Genomic DNA, 17,990 nt, shown 5'->3' on the forward strand with positions numbered 1-17,990 from the left:
AAGGCAAAGGACAACTTGTAGGACTAGCTTCTCTCCTTTAATCATTTTATCTCAGCTCTGCAGGCGCAGCAGCAGATACCTTAGTCTGCTGAGCTATCTTGCTGGCCCCAGATACTCTCCCATGGAAGAGTATGTAGCCGAGGATAATCTTAACTCCAGGTCCTCTTGCCTTCATGTTCCAAGTGCTGGGATTGCATGCATGTGCCACCACTGAGCATGCTGCCATACTCCCTGCCATGATGGGAACGGACCGAACCTCTGAAACTATGAGCAAACTACCCCAATTAAATGTCTTATTTCCTTATAAGGGTTGCCATGGTCATGGTGTTTCTTCACAGCAATAAAAACCTTAACTAATACACCCATTAAAGGAAAAATCCACCAACAAGATATTAAACAGTCCTAATCACAGGCATACTCAAATTCATACAAGTACTACTAATCTAAAGCCACAGATTAAACCCAGTACAGTGATAGTTGGTGATTTAATACCCCATACTGACCAATAGGACAGCCAAACAAAAATCAAAGAGAATTATGAGTTAAATGACATAAATCCAATGGACCTAACAGACATCTACAGAAGATTCCACTCAAGTACTAACTAATGCACATTCTCTTTGTAAACCTGTCGATTTTTTTCTAAAACTGATCACATATTAGGGCATAAAGCAAGTCTCAAAATATACAGAAAAATCAATAAACTTAATGATGCACCTGAAGGCCTTGGAGAACCATGAACAAACCAATACCAAACTCCAAAACAATAGATGGGAAAAGACAATTAAAATCAGGACTGCCATTAATTAAATAGAAACAACAATGACAAAAAGAATCGATGAAAGGAGGAGCCCATTCTTTGAAAAGATAAGCGAGATTGGCAAGCTCTTAGCCAAATAAACCAAAATAAACAGAGACCTAAGTTAATGCAATTAGAAGTGAAAAGAGAGATATTACAACAGATACCAATGAAATTCAGAAGATTATTTGGATATATTTAATTGAAAAATCTAATAGAAACAGACAAATTCCTAAGAAGCATACAACACACTGCAATTATCCCAAGATGAAATTATCTAAGCAGACCCATACACAGACATGAGATCGAAGCAGGCATAAAAAGTCTCCCAACTAAAATGGACACAGGACCAGATGGAGTCACTGCAGAATTCTACCAGAACTTGAAAGCACCAACATCAATACTTTTTTTTTTTTAACATCGATACTTTTTAAATGGTTTTCTAAAATACAAAAAGAAGAAGGGCTTCAAAACTCTTTTCTTGAAGCCAGCATTACCTAAGCTAGATAAAGATACAGCAAAAGAAAGAAAATTAAATGTTGATTTCTCAGTGAAATACTGGCAAGTCAAAACCAAGATCATTCTTCATGACCAAGTTGGCTTCATTCTAGATGCAAGAATGATTCTAATAAATGTTACCCACCACACAACGAGTCTCAAAAATCACATGATCATCTTATATTTGAAATGTTGTTTGAAAATATCTGACATTCCCTTATGATAAAATCATGAACAGGCTAGAGATGTCGGGAACATAATAAAGACCACATACTTCAAACCTATAGTCAACATCTTGTTAAGTGAAGAAAACCTCAAAGTGTTCCCACTAAGATCAGATACAAAACAAGGGTGTCCACTCTGTCCACTCTTATTCAATGTAGTGCTTGAAGTCTTAGCTAGAGCAATATGGCAAGAGAAAAAAGTTTAAGAGCCACATGCAGGGGAAAGCTGTCAGAGGGTCCTCTTTTGCAGACACTACAATCCTACCCATATGAGATCCCAAAGAGCCCACCAAAAACTTTGGAGTGACTAGAATATAAATATTTTCAGCAAAGTGGCAGGATACAATTTATCTTTTTAAAATAGTATTTTATTAATTTTTTGATAGCTACATATAATTATTTTGGTCATATTCCACCCACATACTGTCAGGATACAAAACTAACATAAAAATCAGTAGCCTTCTTCCATTCAATGCCAAATATACTGAAGAAGATTGGAGGAAACAATCCCACTCATAACAGTGACAAACACACACACACAACACCTGGGAATAAATCTCACAGAGGAGATGAAAGGCCTCTACAACGAAAACTTTTAAGATACTGAAGAAAGAAAATGAGGAAGACACCAGAAGGTGGAAAATTTTCCCATGCTCATGAATTAGCAGGATTAATATAGTGAAAAATGGCCATTCTACCAAAAGTAATCTCCAGGTTCAATACAGTACCAGCCAAATATCAGACTTTTCTTAACAGATCCAGGAAAAAAAATTCTTAAATTTTGTATGGAGGCACACAAGACAGGATAGCCCAGACAATCCTGCACAAAAGAACACTAATGTAGGTAATCATTCCTGATCTTGTATACTACAGAGCCACAGTAATACAAACAGCATGGCACAAACACAGATGCTTAGATCAGCGGGACAGGATAGAGGACTCAGACACAGCCCCACACCTACAGCTACTTTGACAAAGATGTCAAAAATACACATCAGAGAAAAAAACAGCATCTTCACAAATGGTTCTGGGATTTCAATGTGCAGAAAAAAAATGAAACTAGATTCTTACCTCCGACCTTGCACAAAACTCAACTCTAAATGACTGAAGGACCTCAACCTATGATCTGGTACCCTAAACTGCTGAGGTTAAAGGTAGGGAATACACTTTGAATTCAAGGCAAAGGTAAGAACTTTGTAAATAAATTCTAGTCACTCAGGAGGTAAGAGAAAGAGTTGATAAAGGGGATCTCATGGACTAAGGAAAATAGTCAATTGAGTGAAGAGGCAGGCCACAGAACAGGGACTGGGGGAATCTTAAAACAGAGTGTTAGTGTCTAGAATACACAAAGAACTCAAAAAACTAAATTCCAAAGGGGAAAAAACCTACCCAATTGAAAAATGAACAGTGGAACTGAACAGAAAGTTCTCAAAAGAAGAGATACAAACCTAGTCAACACTTGAACAAAAGCTTTGGACACCCGTAGCCACCAGGGAAACACTGATTAAGACTACATTAAGATCACACCTAAAGAGCTGTCAAGGTGGCTTAGAGGGTAAAGAAAGGCACCTGGTCCCAAGCCTGGTGACTTGAGTTCTAACCCCAGAACCACATAGTAAAGGGAGAGAATTAACTGCCGCAAGTCGTCCACATACATAATATAGTATTCATGCAACCCCGTCAAGAAATAAATAAATGCAAAGAAAGATTCTGTGGCAATGCATTATGGTAAACATATCATATAGTCTAAGAGATTGGAACTTTTGCTGGCCCTCACAGCCAGAGTTATACACTTTGAGGTCCCTTAGGACTTAAAACTGCTGTCCTGCTGTGTACTCAGCCTGTTTGTTTACCTGTGTTTAAGAGAATAACGTGACAACCAGCTTTATTTGTCTTAACTAGGGTTTCTATTGCTGCAACAAAACACCATGACCAAAAAAGCAAGTTGGGGAAGGAAGGGTTTATTTGGGTCACACTTCCACGTTGCTGTTCATTACTGAAGGGAGTCAGGACAAGAACTCAAACAGTACAGGATTCTGGAGGCCGGAGCTGACGCAAAGGCCATGGAGAGGTGCTGCTTACTGGCTTGCCTCCCCTAGCTTGCTCAGCCTGTTTTCTTATAGAACCCAGGACCAACAGCCCAGGAATGGCTGGGCTGAGCCCTCCCCCATTGATCACTAATTGAGAAAATGCTTTACAGCTGGATCTCATGGAGACATTTCCTCAACTGAGGCTCCTTCCTCTTTGATGGTTCTAGTTGTGTCAAGTAGACACAAAACCAGCCAGTACACTTGCTGAGGATTTCCCAGGTAATCAGCTTTTACAACCTAAGCTAATGCATAGCTGCAGTCTTAAATTAGGAGCTCTTCCACGACCCTAGCCAGAACAATACATGTGTATCTTTTGCAGAAAACAGCAAACACAGAGGTTGAAAGCAATCCTCTAAAATGAATATCCACCATAAACGTTGACTGCAGTGCTTAGAGATATTGGTTAATAGACAATGATGCTTGGAAAACTGTTTTCTGGTCAGCTGGGGTCAGTTGGAGTCAGAGATGTAATCACTTATAAGATTCTTTTTAAAGATTTCTATAAAGTATTCCTCATTCTCTCCCCATGTGATAATTTTTGTGCTGGTCAATAAAAAAGTTGTTAGTGACAGACACAGTCACACAACTGACAGACACACACAGGGGCAGATCCACAAGACAGCCTCCAGGCAAGCACAGACTCAGATTCATACAGTAGCCAGAGGATAAAAGGCCGGAGCATGAAGGAGAGAATTCATAACGGGTTTTGTTTTGGTTTAATGGAGCTCGTGAGAAATGCTTTTATTTCTTTCCTTAATGTGACAGAGATGCATTATTGGTGACTTGGAATTAATCACTAATGCATTTAATCCAGGCAAGAGTCCATCTTCCCCTGTCAGAATGGCAATCATCCGAAATATAGATAACAAATGCTGGCGTGGATATGGGGGAAGGGGAATCTTATATACTGCTGATGGGATTATGAACGAGGTGCAGCCAATGTGGAGATTCTCAAAAAACTAGAACCAGATCTGCCATGTGACCCTAATGTACCATTCCTGGACATATACCCCCCAAATTCTGTATTTGCTGTGGAGATATTTGCACATCTGTGCTCCTTGCCACTCTGCTCACAATAGCTAGGAAATATCATTAACTTAGATATTCATCAGCTGATTAGTGATTAATGAAATCATGCATGCAAAGGAATATTACTCAGCTGTAAACAAAAATGTTACATTGAAATTTGAGGTAAATGGATGGATCTGGAAGATTTAAATTGAATGAGATAGCTCAGGCCTAGAAAGACAAACTCTACCTGTTCTTTTTCATATGAGGTAATTTTGTTTTGTGTGTTTAACCTGGGGTACATGAGGAAGATAGGAAACTAGAAATGGGCTATTGGTGGGCAGAGGTGTATTTAGGGAGAGAGATGGTAGAATATGGGCAAAATGAAAGTAGAGAGTAATGCTGGGTGTGGAAGGAACCAAGCAAGATGTGGAGTGATGGGGATGGGGAAGTGAGGGGAGAGAGGAAGACTTAACAAAGGTGTGCATAAAGAAGCTATTTTGGAACTAATGGTTTTGCAATCCAAGTACAAATACATAATAAGAAGGAACAATAAAATGTGATATAAAAGAATGGGTATGTGGCACATGCCTTAAGTCCCAGTACTAAGGAGGCAGAGGTGGGAGAATCTCTGTGACTTTACATTTAAATCTGTGTGTGTCCCTTTAAATTTAATTAAATAATATGTTGTTGGGCCCGGAGGACACTGATGAGCACCTGCAATGGTGGCTCACAACTGTCTGCAACTCTGCCTGCAGGGGAGCCAATGCCCTCTCTGGCCTCTGTAGGTATCTGCACACATATCACACACACACACACACACACACACACACACACACACATTCACACACAGAAGTAAAAATACATCTCTAGAATTTTTTTTTTTTGAAGACAGGGTATCCCTGGGTATCCTGGAACTCACCATATAAATAAGGCTGGCATCCAACTCAGAGATCTGCCCACCTCAGCCTCCCAAGTGCTGGGAATAAAAGTGTGCATCACCATCCTTTAAGCATTTTTATTGTTGGGTGTGTGCAGGATGTATGTGAGGGAGTTCTTGTGCCACAGCATGCACGCACAGGTCAAAGAACAACTTTGGGGAGTTGGTTCTCTTTCTACTTTTACATGGGATCAAACTCAGGTTCCTAAGGTTGCATGGCGAGTGCTTTTATTTGATGAGCCGGCTCATAAGTCATGTTAGAAACTGGGCAGAGTGCCACCATGGCTGACAGCCAGCCAGAGTGTGCCACAGTGACTGACAGCCAGCCAAAGTGTGCCACCATGACTGACAGCCAGCCAGAGTGTGCCACAGTGACTGACAGCCAGCCAGAGTGTGCCACCGTGACTGACAGCCAGCCAGAGTGTGCCACGGTGACTGACAGCCAGCCAGCGTGTGCCACGGTGACTGACAGACAGCCAGCGTGTGCCACGGTGACTGACAGACACTCAGAGTGTGCCACGGTGACTGACAGACAGTCAGAGTGTGCCACGGTGACTGACAGACAGTCAGAGTGTGCCACGGTGACTAATGGACAGTCAAACTTTCACCAGTCTTCTTTTTTCCTTTTTGGTGTTTTGAGACAGGGTTTCTCTGTGTAGCTTTGGCTGTCCTGGAACTCACTCTGTAGACCAGGCTGGCCTCAAACTCAGAGATCCACCTGCCTCTGCCTCCAAAAGGCGTGTGCCACCATTGCCCAGCCTCACCGGTCTTTTAACTACACACATTTGGATCACTTTTACTTCCTGTACATCAGCTGCTGTGAGCTGCGGACTGTGCCTATAGTGTCTGGCACTGCCTGTTGCTCCCACCCCCTTCTTAGGCTTCTTCTCTTTCTAGTCAATGGTAAGACACCATGACCAGAGCTACTTATAAAAGAAAGCGTTTAACTGGGGTTTACAATTTCAGAGGGTTAGAACCCATGACCGTCATGGTGGGGAGTACGGCAGTGGGAAGGCAGGCATGGTGCTGGAGCAGGAGCTGAGAGCTCACATCTTGATCCACAGGCAAGAGGCAGAGAACTGATTGGGAGTGGTGTGGGCTTTGAAAGTTCAAAGCCTCCCCCAACCCAGTGACACACCTTCTTCAACAAGGCTATACCACCTAAGTATTCACTAAAAGTCCCAATATCTGGGAACCTAGTATTCAAATATATGAGCCTATGGGGGCATTATCATTCAACCTACTGCAGCGTGGCTAGGAAGTGTATTCATCCCTCTTTAGAAAAGGCAGAAGTCTGTTTTCCCAGCTTTCCTCAAGGGCAATGGTTCTCAACCTATGGGTCACAACCCCTTGCTGGTTAAGGAACCCTTCCACAGAGATTGCCTAAAACCACTGGAAAGCAGAGATATTTGCATTACAATTCAGAACAGTAACAAAATTACAGTTATGAAGTAATAAAAATAATTTTATGGCTGGGGGTCATTACAACATGAGGAACTGTATTAAAGGGTCGCAGTATTAGGAAGGTTAGGAACCACTGCCTTAGAGTTTGGTGCACGCTAAGCGAATTCCACCGACTGGATGCCCCACAAGACACTGCGTGGTGGTTTGCTAGGTAGGAAAAGGAAATGAGTCCTCTTGTTTGGAATTAAAAGCATTTCCCTGAAATAAGAACAGTTACGTGTATCTTTGCATCTTATGCAAACAAGTGCAAGATAAAATTCTCACAATGAAACAGCTAAATCTATCTCTGTGAGGATTATTTTCTCACTGTTGGCATGTCACAAATCAACCAAAACCTGCGTAGCTTGAAATAATGACCGTCTCTTTCTCTTGACATTATTGGGCAGAACTGAATTGCTTGACTAGGTGATTGTTCTTGCCTGGGGACGTCCAAAGAGGCTTCCTGGGGCAGTCTCATTCACAGGCCCAGGGGGAACCTCGATTCAGACAGCAGGGCTGGAAGGCTTGTGATGGTTTCTGGCTCTAACCTCTGCCAACAGCTGAGCTCAGGCGTGTGCTCCTGGGGGTCTCAGGTTCCAGGGGCAGCAAGGACAAACCCCACTGCTCGGAAGCAGCTGTTTGCGTCCAGCGCTTTTTTTTTTTTTTTTTTGAGAGAGAGAGAGAGAGAAATGGAGATTGTTCGTTTCCTGACTGCCCAGACCAGAATAATCACACAGAAACTATACTGATTACAACATTGCTTGGCTTATTAGACTTCTTATTAACTAACTCTTATATTTTAAATTAATCCATTTCTATTAATCTGTGTATCACCACGAGACTGTGACCTACCCAAAAGGTTCCAGGGCATCTTTCTCCTTCTGCAGCTACATGGCATCTCTGTGACTCTGACTACTGTCTCTCTCTATCTCTGTTCAGATTTCCCGCCCGGCTTTACTCTGCTAAGCCATTGACCGAAACATCTTCTTTATTAACCAATGGTAACAAAACATAGCCACAGCATACAGAGGGGAATCCCATATCAGAGAGGATTTCACTTAAATATCCCAGGCTGGCCTTGATCCTCCAACTTGATTGGTTGCCGAGGATGTCCTGATCTTCCTGCTTCTACCTCCACATCTGACTTAATGCAGTGCTAAGGTTTTGAGCATGCTAGGCAAGTAAACCAACCAAGCCACCCTCCTCAACTCCTTCAAGCAATGTAAATGTTCCATTGGCCAAAGGAGTCAGTCATATGGCCATGCCCAGATTTGAATGCTGGATTCAACACTAGTTCTTGATACTTTTGCTGTGGCCATATTTTTAATTTTTAATTTTGTTGGAACTGAGGGTAGGACTCAGGGCCTTGAATGCTAGGCAAGTAATCTGCCACTGAGATAAATCCCCAGCCCCCTTTGTGGCCATATTTTTAGTCTAACAAAGTCGGCTATGTAACAGGATTTTATTCTTGTTTTTTATTTCTGCACTTTGCCTCAACAAGTTAATTTTTTTGGATGGGGTAGTCGAAGCAGAGTCTGACTGTGCAGTCCTGGCTGGCCTAAAATCTGCAAAGACCTCTTTGACTCTGTCTCCCAAGTGCCTGTGCTACCATAATGAACTGCGCTTGTTTCCTTCCTTCCTTCCTTCCTTCCTTCCTTCCTTCCTTCCTTCCTTCCTTCCTTCCTTCCTTTCTTCCTCCTCTTCCTTCCTTCCTTCCTTCCTTCCTTCCTTCCTTCCTTCCTTCCTTCCTTCCTTCCTTCCTTAAGTGTTGGGAATGAACTTTTTACATGGTAAACATAAGCTCTATCACCAAGATACATTTACATGTGTGTGTGTGTGTGTGTGTGTGTGTGTGTGTGTTCTGGTTTCCTTTATGTTGCTTTGATAAAACATTGTAGGGAGCTGGAGGGGTGGCTCAGTATTTAAGAGCACATTCTGCTCTTCCAGAGGGCCTGAGGTCAAGTCCCAGGACTCACATAAGGTGGCTCACTGCCACTGGTAACTCCAGAGGATCTGACTTCTCTGGTCTCTGAAGTTACCTTTACTCACATACACAGACACATTTTTTTAAAAAAACAATAACAATAATATTTTAAAAACCCACTATAACCAAAAGCAGCTTTAGGAGGAAAGAGTTTATTTCATCTCCTAGACAGAAACCCTGGATGACGCTGATCGCTGGCTCACTGGCTCATGCTCAGCTCCTGTTCTTCATTGCTTTTTCAGTTCTCCCTTTTATTGAAAACAGTCTTTTCTCATACAATACATCCTGATTACAGTGTCCTCGCTACAGTTTCTACTCCTCCCAGTTCCCCCCATCTCCTCTCCCATCTGGATCCACTTCCTTTCTGTCTCTGGCTAAAAAGAACAGGTTTCTAAGGGATAACAACAAAACATGACAAAATAAAATATAAGATAAACCAAAACCCTTCACATCAAGGCTGGACAGGACAAACCAACAGAAGGAAAAGAGCCCAAAAGAAGGGACAAGAATTAGAGACCCACTCATTCACACACGTAGGCGTCTCATAAAAATACTAAATGAAAGCCATAAGATATACAAAGAGGACGTGGTGCAGATGAGCAGACCCTGCGCTTGCTGCTTCAGTCCCTGTGAGCTCAGATGAGCCTTGTTCAGCTGATTCAGAGGGTCTTGTTCTCCTGGTGTCCTTCATTCCCTCCGGCTCTTAGTGTCTTTCCACCTCCTCTTCTGCAGGGTTTCCTGAGCTCTGAGGGGAGGGATTTGATGGAGACCTGCAATTGAACTCTCTCTTAACATGATGTATGGCTGTCAGTCTCTGTATTTGTTCCCATTTGCTGCCAGAGGAAGCCTTTCTGATGGTGACTGGATAAGGTACTGATCTATGAGTATAGCAGGATATCATTAGGAGTCATTTTATTGATTTTTTTTTGACAAGTAGTGGTTGGTTTTACCTAGGTCTCTAGGGTAGTCTCTGGTTCTTGGTCACCTAAGCTAGTTTTGGATATGGGTTCCATCACACGGAGTGGGCCTTATCAGATACTGGTTGGCTCCCCCTGAAAGTTCAGTGCCCCTTCTGTCCTAGCATACCTTGCAGGCAGGACAGATTATAGGTCAAAGGCTTTGTGAGTAGGTTGTTGTATACGTTTTTCTTTTGGCAGCCTATAAAGTACCTTCCTGCACCAAAGACAGTAGAATGTAAGGGTGAAGGTTCCATCAGCTCAACTTCTCCATATTCAATTAATTTCATGGATGCTATCCTCAGCAATGGGGCCTTGCTGTCAGTTTGTGGAGAGCAGCCCATTCTCTTAGCAATAGCTTGGGTTGTTTGGTTATTTCCATGGGATCTCGTTGGCTCAACAACTCAATAGAATGCAACCCAGTCTCACTATTGAAAGCCTTTATTGGTGACAAGAGAGGGCCAGTTGGAATTCATATCCCCCATTGTTAGGAGACCTCATTACGATTGCCTTCATATAGTTTACGGTGTTTCTACTGCACTAAATTTCCACATCATCCTTAATGGCCCCTCAGTTCCTGGCTCCACCCCCAGCACTGGCAACAACTGTGTGCCAGCACACCTAACTTATCCGTAAGTGTGCTGGGGCTCTGCACTTAACCCTCGGAGAGTTTCCAGTTCCCGCACCTTTTCATTCATTCGTTTGTTTGTTTGTTTGTTTATTTATTTATTCCAGACAGATCTTTGTAACAGTCCTGTTGTCCTGGACTCACTCTGTAGACAAGGCTGGCCTTGAACTCACAGAGATCCGCCCGCCTCTGCCTCACAAGTGCCGGGTTTAAAGGTGTGTGCCACCACTGCTGGTTCACCTTTTCTTTTAAAATGGAATGGTTTGATTTTGTTTGATAGCCCTATTTTTTCTTTTTAAAGTATTGGTGATTAAACTGACAGTCTTGCACATTCTAAACAAGCATTTTGCCACTGAGCTATGTGGCCAGTTCCTTCTATTTTGAGTTAGGTTCTCCTTAAGTTTAAGTGTTGAATTCACTGTGTAGCCCAGACTGTAACTTGTGTTTATGATCTTGGTTCCTGTAATTCCCTTAGTCCATTCAACATGCCATGGACCAGTCTTTACTTTTTCAACAGAAAATTAGTAAATCACTATGGTAAATTACTCTCTGAAAGAAATTCAGAAACCTCTCATTAATATCTAAAAGATGAGCAAAATTAGCAACTTTTATTTGTTTACTTTAATATTTTTGATCTCCCAATCTGAAAAAAAATTGCTTACTAATATTTCATACTTCCTATTACTTACCTATTTCTGCTGTTTATTTTATTTATCTATATTTTAGTTATTTTGTGCGGGTGTGGTAGGAAGTATTGTGCCATGGCGATGGCACATGTGTTGGTCGGAGAACAACTTCAGGAGTAGGTTCTCTCTTCCACCATGTGGGCCCTGGGAACTGAACCCTTGTCGTCAAGCTTGGGTGACAAACCTTCGCCTATGAGCCATCTCAACTGTTCTTATCCTTTTTTTCCCCTCAAGACAAAATCTTTGTATTGAAAGCTGGTCTCAAACTTCATATTGAGGATGAACTTGAATTTCTGATCCTTCTGCCTCCACATCTTGAAGCATGTACCCCATGCTCAGATTTCTATGGTGCTGGGGACTGAACCCAGGGTTTCATGCATGCTGGATGGGCACTCTACCAATTAAGTCACATTCTTAGTCTTTATCTTTTTATACTCCATGATTATATTCATCAATTTAAGCCTTATTTCTATATTAAGTAGGTTGTATACTCATTTTCAGTCTTTTAATAACTTATTTATTAAATTATGTCTGTTTTATACATGTTGGAATACTAATTTATTGTTTTTCATTTTTTAAAATTATTCAGCTATTTTATTTTTGTTATTTATCTGTGTGCAGGTTTATGTGTCTCTATGAGGATATATGCACACAAGTATAGGTACCCAAGTAGGCCAGGGGCGTCGGATTTCCCTGGAGCTGGAGTTACAGGGCGTTGTGCGTTATTCTGATATAGGTTCTGGGATTCAAACTCAGGTTCTCTTCAAGAGCAATATAAAGTATCTCCAGTCCTTCACCCTCATTTATGTCTTTATTTTGTTTATTTTTGACAGGGAGCATTGGGATTACAGACCTTTGCTACCACACTCACTGTTATCAGGTGTTTCTACTCAGTGGTTTGGAAGGAACAGGGAGAGAGAGAGAGAGAGAGAGAGAGAGAGAGAGAGAGAGAGAGAGAGAGAGAGATCAATCTTCAGGCAAAGGGCTTATTAGTAAGCTGGTCAGAGTGGTGGATGTGAAGAAAAGGCTTCATCCTGCTTGTTTCTCTACATTGTGTTTTTGAGAAAGGGTTTTGCTATGTAGTCCTTGCTTGCTTGGCTGAGTTATGTTGCCATAACTCGCTATATAAAACCAGGCCTGTTTTGGACTCCCAGAAATTTGCTTTTCTCTGCCTCCCAAATGGTGATATTAAAAGAGTGTGTCACTGGACAGGGTTGGAATTATTTCTTTGTGAGACTGTTGTGGGATAACACTCTTGTATACCGTAAAGATTTGTCACTCGTATTGGTTTAATAAAACACCGAGTAGCCAGTAGCCTGGCAGGAAATATATTCAGGTGGGGCAACCAGACTAGGAGAACTCTGGGAAGAGAAAAGGTGGAGACGCAGTTGCTACCCAGATGCAGAGGAAGCAAGATGAGAAGGCTGCACTGAGAAAAGGTACCTAGTCACATGGCTAAAAATAAACAAGAATTATGGGTTATTTAAGTTATAAGAGCTAGTTAGTAATAAACCTGAAATAATAGGCCAAATAGTTTATAATTAATATAAAACTTCTGTGTTTCTTTGGGACTGAATGGCTGTGTGAGCAAGTGGGACAGAAACTCCCATTTACAAATGGTGATGAAACATTTGGCAAGAATTTTCACATAAAGCCTGAGAAAGATTAAAAAAAAAAGATACTAGACAGATGGGAACAGAGTCAAGTACATCTTTTTGGTAACTGTCTTTACTCTAGTAGTCTCTGCTGGCTGCAAGCTCCTTTAAGAGAGATTTCCTGATTCAGCATTAGCAGCAGAGAAACCCTGTCTTAAAAGACCAAAACTTAAAAAATAAAAATAAAACGAAAGGAGTAAAAATAAATAGTCATGTAAAGATGGAAAACACACAGGGAATCTGAATGCTGTATGCTATTGTGTTGTATTTGAGTTGTTTGACTGCTGAGGAGGGATCAGCAGCTGCCAAAGGACATTTGATTATAAATACTGCTGAAGTAATCTAGCCTATATATTTTGAAAATGCCTTGACTTCAAAATTTAAGTCAAAAGATATATTACTTTGGAGAAGAGGTTTTGCTTTTGTTTCCACAGAAAATGAGAGGCTGTAGATTCATTCTGGGTTAAGAAAAATAAAGTTTGATCAAGGAAGACCCCCCCTGAAAAATCTCCAATGGGAATGGATGTCCCAGATGATCCATGTTTTAGAGCATCTCTGCTGCAGTTTCCTCTGAGTTCTGCATCCAGAACTGCCTCAAGACTGCTGGCTGAGATGATCAAACTTCACAAAATACTCAGGTCAGGACTAAATTTTCTTTGATTTCCCACAGGATTATCAGTGCTCCCAATCAATAGCCTAGAAAACTATGCCCACATTCCCAAAAAAAATGAATTATGGATGTTTGTCTTTGTTTAGAGTGTTGGATGTAAGTTGTTATGGATAATGATCAGGAAAAAAGCTAAACAAAGGAGATTAGATTCAGAGTTCTTGTTTTGAATAGGAAAAAAGGGGAAATGCTGTGGGATAATACTCTTGTACACTGTAAAGATTTGTCACTTGTATTGGGTTAATAAAACACTGATTGACCAGTAGCCAGGCAGGAAGTATAAGTGGGGCAGCCAGACAAAGAAAATTCTGGAAAAAGGAAAGGCCAGATGCAGTCATTATCCAGAAGCAGAGGAAGCAAGACGAGAATGCTGCACTGAGAAAAGGTACCAAGCCATGTGGCTAAACATAGACAGAAATTACGGATTAAGTTGTAAGAGCTAGTTAATAATAAACCTGAGCTAATAGGCCAAGCAGTTTATAACTAGTATAATCCTCTGTGTGTTTCTTTGGGACTGAATGGCCATGGGACCAGACAGGACAGAAACTTTCCTTTACAGAGAGACAGCACAAGGGTGAGGATGGAGGTGGGAGTAGGGGTGGGTGGGGTGGTGGTAAGTGTTAATGACCTCACCCAATTAGACTCAGAGACATTCTATTTGCTTTTTTTCCCTCAAGATAGGGTCTCACTATGTCGCCCTGGGTGTCCTGGAACTCACTGTGTAGATCAGGCTGGCCATTGTCTACTGAGTGCTGGGACTAAAGGTGTGTACCATGTGCATAACTCCATTATATTTTCTAGTATTTCTGGCTGGAGTAGGTGTTTAAAAGGTCCCAAGGGCTTTTCTGGATATGGGGCATCTGGGAGAACAATAGACCTTGATAGGACTCAATGAGACAGCTCTGTCTTCTCTATTTTGAGTTTATTATCTGAAAATGCAGGTTCGGGGGGGGGGGGAGCATGAGGGCACTTGAGTCGCTAATAGCTGTGAAAGGAGGAAGCCTTTAGAAGCTTGCCTGGGTCTGAGGCTCTTCACAGTTGCCTTCCCCCCAACCTCACCTCTTTTCCTTCTCCTCTTTTCTTTGAAGTATTTGGGATTGAACCCAAGCATTGAAAAGATATGGACCCTATTCTCACAGAGTTGAATGAAGCCTGTCTTCCATAATCTACTTTATCTTGCTCCGTGCCCTTTTAGGAATTCATACAAATCAGAGTCATGGGGTACTTACTGTATACACCACAGGCTGATGTGTTCCACAAACCAAACCTGTGTAAAGCCTGTCTCAGTCTGGTGGGGAGGGAAATCACTACAGTTCACTTCCACACCACATCGTGGGCTGGAGGTGGTCTTACGTGTCTACCTGTGCTCCATGTAGCAGCTCAGGGGCTCCACACACACGGTGACAGCACCATTGGAGAAGTAGGACTTGACATTTGGGTCTGGGTGAGTCTGCAGGGCCTGGACAACATCAATGACATCTGTGTAACTAAAGGGAGAAAGCACATAGTTAGCTTCCTGGCTATGGATACAGACTAGGAGAAGAGGGGAGCGCTGAGTGCCTGACTGCCAAGGGCTGAAGACCCAAAGTAGAAGGCAGTCACAGAATTCCTTGGTGATACCCACTTTATGATCCACAACATGGTAGAATCCACAACATGCTGCTTCATTCCCAATTTCTCTCTCTCTCTCTCTCTCTCTCTCTCTCTCTCTCTCTTCTTTCTTTCTTTCTTTCTTTCTTTCTTTCTGTTTTTTTTGAGACAGGGTTTCTCTGTAACTTTGAAGCCTGTCCTGGAACTAGCTCTTGTAGACCAGGCTGGCCTCGAACTCACAGAGATCCGCCTGCCTCTGCTTCCCGAGTGCTGGGACTAAAGGTGTGAGCCACTACTGCCCGGTCTTCATTCCCAATTTCTTTTGATTCCTCTAAAGAGTGGGTGGAAGAGCCAGCTTAAGCTGGAGATAAGAAGCAAGCAACTGGGCTCTGCGGGTGGGACTGTGTTTTCTAGTCACAACTCTGGAGTCCTGCCAGACAGTGTTTTCTTTAGTTCCGTCCCCTCCCCTCATTTCATGAGGTCATCAGATCTGTCAAATACCATTTCTAGTCTCATCTTCTGCCTGGAACTCCCTCCAATCTGATGGCTTCACTTAGGAGCCAATGTTTGTAGTCCAAACTCTCAAGCTGGTTCCTCCCAGGTTCCTGTTATTCTAAGCCCAGGGGACTTTACTCTTTCAGATGCTTGGCCAAAAGATCTGTGCCCTCTTTGATTCCACATTTTATTAGTCTTCAGCATATACCCAGAGGAGATCACTGCTCACGCTCCCACTGGGTCCAGACTGCCACAGTATTTTACCTAGGCCACCCCAATGGCCTCCCAGCTGCCCCCTACTTTTGTCCTGCCTCACTGCAAATTTCTCAACACAGAAGCCAGAGGGATATGCTAGGCCCTTTGACAGATCACATCACTGCTCTGCTCAAAATCCTCGAGTAGTTTTCATCTCAGTGCAGAAGCCGAGCCCCTTACCCTGGGCCAGGCAGCCTGTGCCATCTGACCACTCGCAGCACAGGGGACGCCATTGCTTATCCCATCCCTTCCCCTAATCCAACCCTCTGGCCTCCTGGGTCTTCTGAGCACGCCAGGCATACTACATTTGTACGCTGCTCCCTCAGGCTGGAATGCTCTTTTCCTCTGGCATCTGCATGCCTGCCTGGCTTCCTTCAGGTCTCTGCTCAAGTGGTGCTCAGTTGGTTTTTGTGGTGCTGGGGATCGAACTTACAGAGTGTTGCATGTGCTAGCTGAATGCTCCACCACCGAGCTATGTCAAGTGGCACCTTATGGAGACATCTTGGGCCTTTGCACACTGCAATGATGGTAATGCTCCTTGGGGTGCCTTGTATGCCTCCTCCCCAGTTTTCCTGCAAAGCACTGACTGTCAGGTACAGTCCCCTTGTTACTCTGTTTTCCTACAAAGCACTGACTGTCAGCTACAGTCCCCTTGTTACTCAATTCTCTTTGTGCGCATCTTCGGTCCCACCTTCACTCATTTGTCTGCTCACTGTCTCTGCAGTAACGGAGCTGTTTGGTGTTACAGTCTCTGAAGCCTAAAGCACCACAGGTCAATAAACTGGACATTCGACCTCCTGCAGAACTTGGGCCTACTCTAAGGGGCCTCTTCACCTCACAGAGGACAGCATTGCTTCAAGGGACCTAGACTATTATCAAAGGTCTGAGTCTGTGAGGGAAGTCAGACCTGGTGACAGTCTGGCAGATCAGAGGGACCTGTGTCTGTGAGGGCCTTTGGGAGAACAGAGGGAGGTGGGGGAGTGGGCGCAGCCGCCAGGGCCATGTCCTGAGTTCCTAGTCACAGCTCACCAGCTAAAAGGAACTCGGCTTTATCCCAGATTAGAGCATCATCCTCGGTCCTGCCCAACCATCAGAGTCATGGGGATGTTAGGGTGTGGGTGCCAGGCTGCTCCAGGGGTGTTTACTTATTTTTCATTTTATATAGACTCTCACTTTGTATTTATAGGTATATTGGGACTTGCTATGTAGATCAAGTTGACCTCAAACTTGTGGGATCCTGCTTTAGACTCCCAAGTGCTAGGATTACACTCTGCCTGGCTCGCTTGAGAGACTGATGAGTGAGTCTTAGGCTCTGCTCCCTGGCTTCTCTCCCAGGCATGTGTGTGTGTCTATTTCCAGCACAGTGCTTGGGTGGGTCCCTGTGCAGGACAGTGCCACATACTTGCTAAGTGGCCTGATGCTCACACACTGTCCTGAAGCTCTCTGTGGAAACATTAATCAGATTTACCATTTCTGGGTAAATGCCCAGACTTGCTCCTCAGCACTAACATTTCCCCTCTCTGAGAAGAAGGGCTTATTGCACTGCTTCTGTGGCTCAGATGGCTGAGTGCTTGTCTAGCATGCCCAAAACCATGGGCTGGATCCCCAACACCGCATAAGCTGGGCACTATGTCACAAGAGCATCATCTCAGCATAATCATCGTGCCACTGTAAGGAGAGGAACTCATTCTTGGCATTCGGGAAAACATTTAAAATGCATGAAAATGACTTTTGGAGAGCTAGAATGGATCCCCGTCATCACTTTGTCACAATGCCTCTGATTCTGGTCCGCTTAGGGAATAGCTTTAGTAACTGTGATATAGCTTGTATGGACCCTCACCAGCCTAAGCCACGAAGACACAGGCGGGCACTATAGAGACCTGGGCAGGTGTTGTATTAGGACTCTGCGAATGTTTGGTTCCAGAAACCCGGCCTTGCAGCTGCCTGGACCTTCCCCTCTGCTCTCACTGCCTGCTGCATTCACCTGCTACTGCAGATTGCCTCCTTAACAGACACTTTAGTTTTTTTGATATTTATTCATTCATTTTGAGTCAGGTCTCACCATGTAGCTC

This window comes from Myodes glareolus, chromosome 10 (genome assembly GCF_982192425.1).
Source record: "Myodes glareolus chromosome 10, mMyoGla1.1, whole genome shotgun sequence".
In the NCBI taxonomy this organism is placed as follows: Eukaryota; Metazoa; Chordata; class Mammalia; order Rodentia; family Cricetidae; genus Myodes; species Myodes glareolus.